Here is a 10,302-nt window from a genome sequence, read left to right on the forward strand (position 1 = left end):
GCACTCAAACTCTCCATCACAAACCCGTCGGCCAAATAATTGGCTATATCGCTATACCACGGGAGGTCCACGGCTCCTGCCGTGACAGCATCAATAGACTCGTGAGGGAATCTATCTCCTATCGCCTCCTCACGAATCTCCTCTCGCTTCGGATCCTCTAAGCGGGACAAGTGGTCCGCCGCCACATTCTCTGCCCCCTTCTTATCCTTAATTTCAATGTCGAACTCGGAAAGAAGCAGAATCCATCGTATGAGATGCGGCTTCGCGTCCTTCTTCTGAAACAAGTGACGCAGAGCAGAATGATCAGTGAACACGACGGTTTTCGAAAGAACGAGATATGATCGGAATTTATCGAACGCGAACACCACCGCCAACAACTCCTTCTCCGTGGTGGTGTAATTCTCCTGGGCATCATTCAGCGTTTTACTCGCGTAGTAAATCGGGTGAAAATGCTTCTCCCGTCTCTGCCCTAACACCGCACCAACTGCGTAGTCACTCGCATCGCACATCAACTCGAACGGTAAGCTCCAATCAGGCGACACGAGGATCGGTGCACTCACTAACTTCTCCTTCAGAAACTCAAACACACGAAGGCACTCCTCGTCAAAGACGAAAGGAACGTCCTTCTCCAACAATCGCGTCATGGGGCGAGTGATTTTGGAAAAATCCCTAATGAAGCGCCTATAAAATCCCGCATGACCGAGAAAACTACGAACCGACTTGACACTAGTCGGCGGAGGGAGCTGGCTAATCGTATCTATCTTCGCTCTATCAACCTCAATACCTGCTCGCGAAATCTTGTGCCCTAGCACAATCCCCTCAGTCACCATGAAGTGACACTTCTCCCACTTCAGCATCAACTTCGTCTCCACACATCTCTTCAACATCCTCTCAAGATTTGTCAAGCACTGATCGAAAGAACTACCATACACTGAGAAATCGTCCATAAACACCTCCATCGAACTCTCGACCATATCCTGAAAGATCGCGATCATACAACGCTGGAATGTAGCAGGAGCGTTACATAATCCAAATGGCATGCGTCGGTACGCGTATGTGCCGTATGGACATGTAAAAGTGGTTTTCTCCTGATCCTCTGGTGCAATAGGGATCTGGAAATAACCCGAAAACCCGTCGAGAAAGCAATAGAACTGCTGACCCGCGAGACGCTCAAGCATCTGATCAATGAATGGGAGCGGAAAATGATCTTTACGAGTGGCGTCATTTAACTTTCGATAGTCAATGCACACACGCCAACCCGTAACAGTACGAGATGGAATAAGCTCATTCTTCGAATTCAGAACAACCGTCATCCCCCCTTTCTTCGGGACGACCTGCGTAGGACTCACCCAAGCGAATCAGAAATAGGATAGATCAAACCAGACTCCAGCAACTTCATCACCTCCTTCTTCACTACCTCCTGCATATTCGGATTCAACCGACGCTGTGGCTGCACGACAGGCTTGAAAACATCCTCCATCAGAATGCGATGCGTGCAAAAGGTAGGGCTGATGCCCTTGATATCGGATAGCCTCCATGCAATCGCATCACTGTGCTCTCTAAGCACCTCAATCAACCTCGCCTTCTCCTCCTCTGTCAACTTCGAAGATATGATGACAGGCATACTCGGCTTCTTTCCTAGAAACGCGTACTCGAGATGTGAAGGAAGAACCTTAAGTTCTAAAGGCGGTGGAATCTCTACGGGAGTACTCTCATCACTAATCGCATCGAGCCCTAAAGGCTCAGCACTCAACTCATCGCTCTCATCTAACTGCTCCTCCTCTACCTCATCTACCTCATCCTCAGAATGCTCGTCAACAACTCCCTCGCCTACTAAATCAGCTCCACTAATGTACTCAAGACACGTGTCGACGCAGGATATGAATGAATTGAGAAAGTAAACGGAATGACACGGCCCAACATCATCATCACGGCCGCTAGGATGCTGCATCGCTCTGTCGATCTCGAATGTGACAATCTCATCACCCGCACGAAGAGAAATCTTACCGTCAAAGACGTCGATGATCGCCTTTGCGGTTCGAAGGAATGGACGGCCTAGAATAATAGGAACTCTCTCATCGGCCTCCATGTCGAGCACAACGAAATCTACTGGGAACACAAACCTATCGACCTTCACCAACAAATTATCTACTATCCCACGAGGATACTTGACTGATCGGTCAGCCAAGGACAATGACATGCGCGTGGGTGTAAGCTCTCCTAGACCAAGTCGCTCATACAACGAGAATGGCATCAGATTGATGCTGGCCCCTAAATCGGCTAAGGCGTGAGCAGGGGTAACGGCTCCCCCAAAGAGACATGGAATCGTGAATGTGCCAGGGTCGGTCAACTTCTCTGGTAGCTTATTCAAGACTACCGCGGAACAACCTCCTGTCAATGGAATATTCGAAAGCTCACTGATTCTCTCCTTACGCTTCAAAAGATCTTTAAGGAATTTTGCGTACTTAGGCATAGACTGAAGCGCCTCGATGAACGGAAGATTTATCTTCAACTGAGTAAACATCTCGAGGAATTTCCCGTACTCCTGAGCATATTTCTGCTGCCTGGCACGGGCTGGAAACGGAAGGTGAGAATAATCAATCACCGGTGCCGGCCGACCCCTCGTCGGCTGCTTCTCCACTCTCTTCTCTACTGGCGACTCCTCGGCGTGTGCGGTACTTGCTGGGGCTAGCCTCGTGTGCACCTTGCCTGGAGCCTCCATCTCGATCTCCTCATCGACTTCATCCTCTCTCATCCTCAACTTCTTCTCTCACAACCTCTCCCAAACTCTTCCCACTACGGGTCGTAATCGCCTTCGCTGACTGATTTGCGGGATTCGGGAAAGTGTTTCCCGAAAACTGACCCGGTGGGTGCTCCTGTAACTGCTTAGCAAGCCCGCCTACTGTCCTCTGAAGATCGAGGAGGGCGGCCTGCTGATTCTTGAGCTGGAGCTCGTTATTTTTATTAATTTGCTCCTGATTTTTCATGAACGCATCGGTCCGCGTCATCATCTGGGCGAACATCTCCTCCAACCTGTTCGTACTAACCTCAGGAGCCTTCCCACTACCCTGACTCTCCTGAGTCGGTCCTCCACTCATAAACTGACCACTCGAACCTGAACCACTAAACTGCCCTGAACCAGAATTCGTGTAAATACTGGGCCCTCTACTCTGATACTGACCAGATGGAAATCCAGGAGGATTTCCAGACGAACGATAACCACTCGAATTACCACTACCGCGCCAGTTGGAATTAGAATTATTGAACGGATTCGTGGGACCCCTAGACTGACCTGCTATGTACTCTACCTGCTCAAGAGTGATCGTAGGACAATCTATAGTATCATGTCCTCCTCGACAAACCTCACACCTATCGACTTTCTTCTTTATCTCACTCAACTCCTGCCTCATCTCTTGCCTCAGCTCCTCCTTCGCTCTCTCGACTGCAGCAGCTACCGATGAATCCAAGCTAACTTGGTTTACCCCTCGACCGGCCGAGGTGGTACGCACAGGAATAGAAGTCCTGCTGGTAGTACTGTAGTCCATATCGGAGTGGGCAAAACTCTCAAACAAATCATTGCACTCCGCCACTGTCTTCTTTCCCATAAGCTGACCTCCTGCTGAAGTATCGAAACGAGCTCTAATCTCAGGAGTAAGCCCATTGTAGAACTTCTCTACTAACGCCCAGTCAGATAGACCATGCTGAGAACAACGGGTAATCAGGGTCTGAAAACGCTCCCAAGCTAAGTGATAAGGCTCATCTGGCTCCATACGAAATGAATGAATCTGGTCACGAAGGCGAGATGCCTTGGCTGGCGGGAAATACTTGGCTAAGAATGCATCGCGAAGGCCCGCCCAAGTAGTGAAAGTGCCAGCGGGCTGAGAATCGAACCAGACGGCTGCGCGTCCAGCAAGTGAGAACGGAAAAACCTGAAGATACCTAGCATCAAGATTGACACCCTCGATGGAGAAGGTGCTGCAGAGACGAGTGATGCGATTGATATGGGCGGGGGCATCCTCGTCGTCACGACCATGGAACTGGCAGGAATTTGTGATGGCGGTCATAATGTAGGATGGAATCTGCCAAGACCGATCGTTCGGGATCTCGGGAAGGGTGATGGGGGAACTACCACCGGCGAAGCCGGTGGTAGCCTGGTCGTAAACTGTCCTACGGGCCATGTGAGCTACGGGTGGTGGACTAGGTGGGCGGGTGGATGGCGGGGAATTGTGGGGTGAAGACTTTGGTGTAAAATCGAAAGCTGGGGTGGACTGTGAAAATGAAGTAGAGCTAGAAGCACGTACCTCGGACGTAGAAGACGAGAAGGAAGACTTGAGTGCAAACGGCAACGGCGGCGGTCCCTGCGAGCGCGTATGGGGCATCCACTGCAAAAACCGAGAACAAACAAGTAAGAAGACTCTACTAAACGACTCGACTAACTATAAAAGACACTAAATTAATTAGACTCCTACGACTCAAACAAAATAAACAAATAGCACGTAATATGTCAAGTAAGTCCAAACAAAGTAATTAACGCAATCGCCAAGAGTCCCCGGCAACAGCGCCAAAAACTTGATGTGCTGAAAATAGGTTAAAAAAAAACAAACTAAATTACCCTAATTCTAGACTCTCTAAGCTTTAAATTTATAAAACTAAGACTCGACCTAAACCCTAAAACACACAACCGGCAAGTGAACCGATCGATGTAGTAAAGCTAAAGTAAGTCCGAGTATCGAACCCATGAGACTCTACTGATTACGCTACGACTCTATCTAGACTCAGACTGACACGACATACTAAATTGTTTATTAATTTAGGGGGGGGGTTTCTAAAAAAATCCTAAATAAAAAAAGAATACTAGAAAGCTAGACACGAACTCGAACGAAGGGTTTGACCAGTGACGATGACGACTACCTAGGCTAGACGCAGGCTAAACTCAGAATGGATACCTATTTGATAATTTTGTGGTGTGGAACCGGGATCTTTTAATGCTAAACCTATTAAGACACCACTAAGCCCCTCAAACACTCTCGAGGCGATTCTTGCGGCACTACCTAGGATGTTAAGCTCACCGGTTTTCTAGATTTCTTTTCCGTCCTCTAGTTTCTTGAAAGTGCTTATGTAAGACGCTCTACTTTGCCGCGCGAACGTCTAAAGCAACTATGGGTTTAATCTTGGCTTAATAGACAATGGGTTGTTAATTCCTTATAACTACTCCGAGACCTATTAATATCCTCGAGCCTTTCCGCGACGAGTCTAGCAGCACACTTGATTTTAATTAATTACCGAATATTGTTTCTAAGGTTACTTCACGTGATTTTCACCTTAAATGATTAATGACCTATTATGTGATATAGACACTCACCTAAATCAAGAACCCTAATCCGACTCTATTATGTGATAAAGACCGTCACCAAGAATCGAATGAAGCAATAAACAATAATCAAATAATCACAAGCACGCATACGCACCAAGATAAACTACCATAGCGTTTACAATACAAGAAAGATCCACAACCACGACAAAAATCAAATAAAAATCCAAACTTTATTATGCCATAGTCATTAGCCTAGGTAGTTGATGGTTTTTAGCCGGAAAACATAATCAAGAATGCAAATAAAGTCGTATTAAATTCTGAATTCATCATGTTACACATAAAAAACGAACAAAGAACGAAAGATTAGGATGGTAAAACCCGTGGTCTTCACTCCCGAACGCTTCTAAAGTGTACCCGAATGATTCCAAGCTTCCAAGATGCTCCAAACCCTTCAACAGCCTTCAATCAGCAGTCAAAACTTGCCCAAGGTTGTTTAGTTTCGTAGATGATCAGCTGTAGACGTTTATCCATCAATATATAACCCCAAAACCCTAAATTTTCATGCACGCAACTTTTGTTGCCGACATAGGGTCTTCACGCGGCCCGCTTGAGATAAATTGAAGAGTTAACGCGGGCCGCCTTAGAGTTAAATACTGGAAACCATCTTCATAAGGCTCGCGGCCCGCTTTGGAGGTAACCTTAAGTTCAGGCGGGCCGCCTGAACTTAAATAATTCAGTTTTTCCATGTTAAGTTGATGCGGGGCGCCTGGATGTGTTTCAAAGTCTAAGCGGGCCGCCTGGAAGCTCCAGAACTGCATTTTTCGCTTCGTTTCAGCTCCCGACTCCTCGGTTTCCGTGCCAGCCTTCCGCCTTTCCAGATTTCTGCTCGTTTTTGCTCCTTTTGGCTGTAAAGACCTGGAAACACAATTTAATCAAAAGTATATACATTCTAAACTAAACTAACACTAAAACTATCTAACTAACGACTAAAACCGACGCGAATACCGATGTATTTTGCAATACATCAGTTACTTTCTACCCAATTAAGCCCTGAACTTGAAGACTCTCTAAATTTTGAGTTTTTGTTTTGTTAGGTTTCTTGCCAGTCCCAGTCCTGCCCAAGAAATGAAAAACACAAATATTAGTAGTTAGCAAAAGAGTACTTGCTAAGATGAGGATACAACAATTACCATTCACCATTTCAATATCCACTCATATCAAAACAAAATGTGTAACACCATGTATGCACCATATATTGTCTGAAAGTGTAACATATGTTACAACATACAGGACAAACAGTTTAGAATCTAACTAGCAGAAATGTAGCTGGCAGAAATGTAACATACGTAACTAGTTATGCCTGCAAAAATTTGAAACATTTAACACTAATTATAAAAAAAAGAACAACTTAACCAACAAAATTTTGAAACCTTTTCTGTAACAATTATGGATTTTCAAACTAACTATCTACCAATAATTGGGATGCCCAATTTAAACAAAAAACAGAAAACAAAATAAAGCAAATCCAATTCATAAAACTTAAAACAAACCCAACCCATAAATTATTGGTCAACAAACTGAAAATATCAAAAAACTAAAAATGATTTTAACATAAAAACAAAAACCTGCAAAATACATGAACATTAACCCATTACTAGAACACTTTGAGCACGCAAAAAGTTATTGACAACCATTTTAACAAAAAAAATCAAGTGTGTTCTTGCTGTTAGTAGAACACTTACCGGATCTAGAACCGTTCGATGAACACGATGAAGATCTTCAAAAATGATTCTCTCTCACACACTTTTGCGTGTGTTCTAGATGAAGATGATGAAGATTTGTACCGTCGTACTATGTTGGAGAGATTGAATGGGGGTGATGATGGTTTACTCTCTCCGGCGAATGTGACGAGAGAGATAGAATTAGAGATCTGGATGTTGAAGAGAGAGAATTAGAGATCTGGATGTGGATGAATGATGTTCTTGGTGTTCTAGATATTTTGAATTCTCAAATAAGAAGGGAGAGAATGAGATATAAATGATGATGGTTTGATGGTGACACACTGATCATATCAATTCAACAATATTTTAAAATATTTTATGTACTTGGGTTCTCTTTGCTTTTACACAAATACCCTCTTGGCCCACTCATCAACATAAGTAATGTATTAAATTTAAATCAATAACCATCAAATTTCCCTAACCCTTAGATGATCAAGATCAATGGTCACAATTGTGTTTCCTTAGTTTTCTCACTAAAAAATGGTTTCCTATATATATAGGATTCGGTTCAAATAAGAAACACCACGAGTTGCAAGAACCACGAGAACTAGGTCATCCAAAAGGTTTTTCCAAAAATTTTTTTTCTCAAAAGTCATAAAAACAATCACTTGTTTCAGCAAAAAAAAATTAAAAACAATGTCGCATACCCACATTTACATGATAATATATAATGTCACGTCTATTCTTGATGGGTTATTGGATTTTAATAATCCAAAGTTTGACCAATTGGACAGCAATAATCCCAACTTAAAAAATTCTCCATGTCAGTCCCAACTTTCAAGCTATTTTCCTCCACCAAGCCTTAACTAACTGGGTTATAACCCAGTTAGTGTTTTGCATACGTGGCAGCTTATGTGGCACACAACCTGGTTAAATGCTGACGTGGAAGCTTACGTGGCACCATCATCATCACCATCTTAAACACCACCACCTACAACCCCCGCCTGCCACCACCATCACCACCACACACCATCAGCAACTTGTTCCGGCGACCTACACCTTACTCCGGCAACCTGAAACTTACTCTGGCGACCTGCAACTTGTTCCGGCGATACTCTTTAGCTGTGAAACCACCAAACGAGAGAACCGTCAGTCATCTCCAACCTACTGTGACCTTCTCCACCACTCAAAACTTCAAAATTTTAACTATCGTCGCGTCTCACGTTTTTCCGGTGAGGTTGGAGTAGTGGATTGTAGTTTAATGGTGGTAGCCGAGGTTCGTAAGGTGGATATCCACCGAAAACTAGGGGTGTTCAAAAAAATCCGAATTCGAAACCGAATCCGAAATATCCAAAAACCCGTATCCGAAATATCCGAATTTTCGGATATCCGAAAATCGGATAATCCGAAAATTCGGATTCGGATTCGGATAGTGATTTTGAGAATTTTCGGATAATCGGATTATCCGAAAATATCTGAAAATTTAATTTTTATTTTTTTCGGATATCCGAATATCCGAAGTATCCGAAGTATCCGAAAAATATCCGAAATATCCGAAATTTATATTCGGATATCCGAAACTATCAGAAAAATCTGGTTCCAAATATTAAAAAATAATAAAAATTAAATAAAAAAGTGGATATTCGGATATCCGATTAGATATCCGAACCCGAATCCGAAATTTCGGATATCTGAAATTTCGGATTCGGGTTCGGATGTCAATATTTCACTATCCGAAATTTCGGATATCCGAAAACCGGATTATCCGATCTTGAACACCCCTACCGAAAACCCCACCCTTCGAACCTCTGACCACCTCCATTAAACTACCATCGACAACTCCAACCTCACCGGAAAAACGTGAAACAAGGCGATTGTGGAAATTTTGAAGTTCTATGCGGTGAAGAAGGTCACATGAGGTTGGAGATGACTGGTGGTTGTCTTGTTTGGTGGTTTCATAGGTACAGAATGTCGCCGGAACAAGTTGCAGGTCATCGGAGTAAGTTGTAGGTCGCCGGAACAAGTTACAAGGTCGTCGAAACAAGTTATAAGGTCGTCGGAGTAAGTTGCAGGCAGCCGGAACAAGTATAAGGTCGCCAGAAGAAGTTTTCGCGGTGTGTGGTGGTGATGGTGGTGGTAGACGGTGGTTGTGGGTGGTGGTGATGGTGGTGATGCCAAGTAAGCTTCCACGTCAGCATTTAACCAGGTTGTGTGCCACATAAGTTGTCACTTATGCAAAACACTAACTGGTTATAACCTAGTTAGTAAAGGCTTGGTGGAGGAAAATAGTTTGAAAGTTGAGACTGGCAGGGGGAATTTTTTAAGTTTGAATTATTGCTGGCCAATTGGTCAAAGTTGTTGAGACTGGTAGGGGGGATTTTTTAAGTTGGGATTATTGCCGGCCAATTGGTCAAAGTTTGGATTATTAAAATCCAATAACCCATTCTTGATTAATTATAAGTAGAGTAAATTACAAGTTTTGTCCTTTACGTTAACACCCTTTTACAGGCGGTGTCCTTTGGTGTAAAATTTGACCAGTTTTGTCCTTAACGTTTCAAAATCATGCACGTTATGTCCTTTATCCCTAACTCAGTCAGATTTTTTTATTAAATATGGTCGCCTTGCACATGAGGGCATTCTTGTCATCTCACCTTCCCATAGGGCTATTTTGTAAAGAATTATTATTCACAAACGTCATTTTTGGAGAATAGCTAAACATTTGTTATCTGCTATTTGGTATGATTTATAGACGTTAAAGGGGGATAGTGATTTTATGAAGTTTCTTTTAACATTTGTTGGGAAAATGATAATTATATATGCTCTTTGGTATGATTTATAGATGTTTAAGGGGACATTGATCTTATCAAGTTTTCAAGACAATAAGAGTAAGCTCAAAGAAGATATCATGGAAGCTTCACAATGTTTTAACTTTCATTATGTCAGTTTGAAATTTGAATAGTTAACAAGCTATTTTGAAATATATTCAAATTTTTGTTAGTCAACCAGTAAGTTCAAATCAAAATGCATATAATTAATTTAATAACGTCATCTTTGTCACTTAATGGAATTTCTATACAAACGTAAGATGTTTGTATAATTAAAATGTTTGTATAATTAAAACCTTATCTCAAATGTTAATTTTGTTACAAAATTTATAGATTATGATCCTAATAAAAAGTTACTTCTACGTAATTTTGGAATTGGTCACTATAAATTAAATACAAAAACTCAAAAAAAAAAAAAAAGCAAAACTTTGTTGTCTGACAG

At 42.8% G+C, this 10,302-nt stretch overlaps 1 long non-coding RNA gene across 1 annotated transcript; it reads right to left on the minus strand.

Annotated features, from left to right (window-relative positions):
* Positions 1-5,437: 5,437 nt before the first annotated feature.
* On the minus strand, positions 5,438-7,362 carry LOC110910224. The gene is made up of 2 exons (XR_002575947.2): positions 7,057-7,362; positions 5,438-6,428 (listed from the first exon to the last, which is right to left on the minus strand). It is a non-coding gene; the product is annotated as an uncharacterized LOC110910224 (long non-coding RNA).
* Between the last annotated feature and the right edge of the window lie 2,940 nt (positions 7,363-10,302).

This window comes from Helianthus annuus, chromosome 14 (genome assembly GCF_002127325.2).
Source record: "Helianthus annuus cultivar XRQ/B chromosome 14, HanXRQr2.0-SUNRISE, whole genome shotgun sequence".
NCBI lineage: Eukaryota > Viridiplantae > Streptophyta > Magnoliopsida > Asterales > Asteraceae > Helianthus > Helianthus annuus.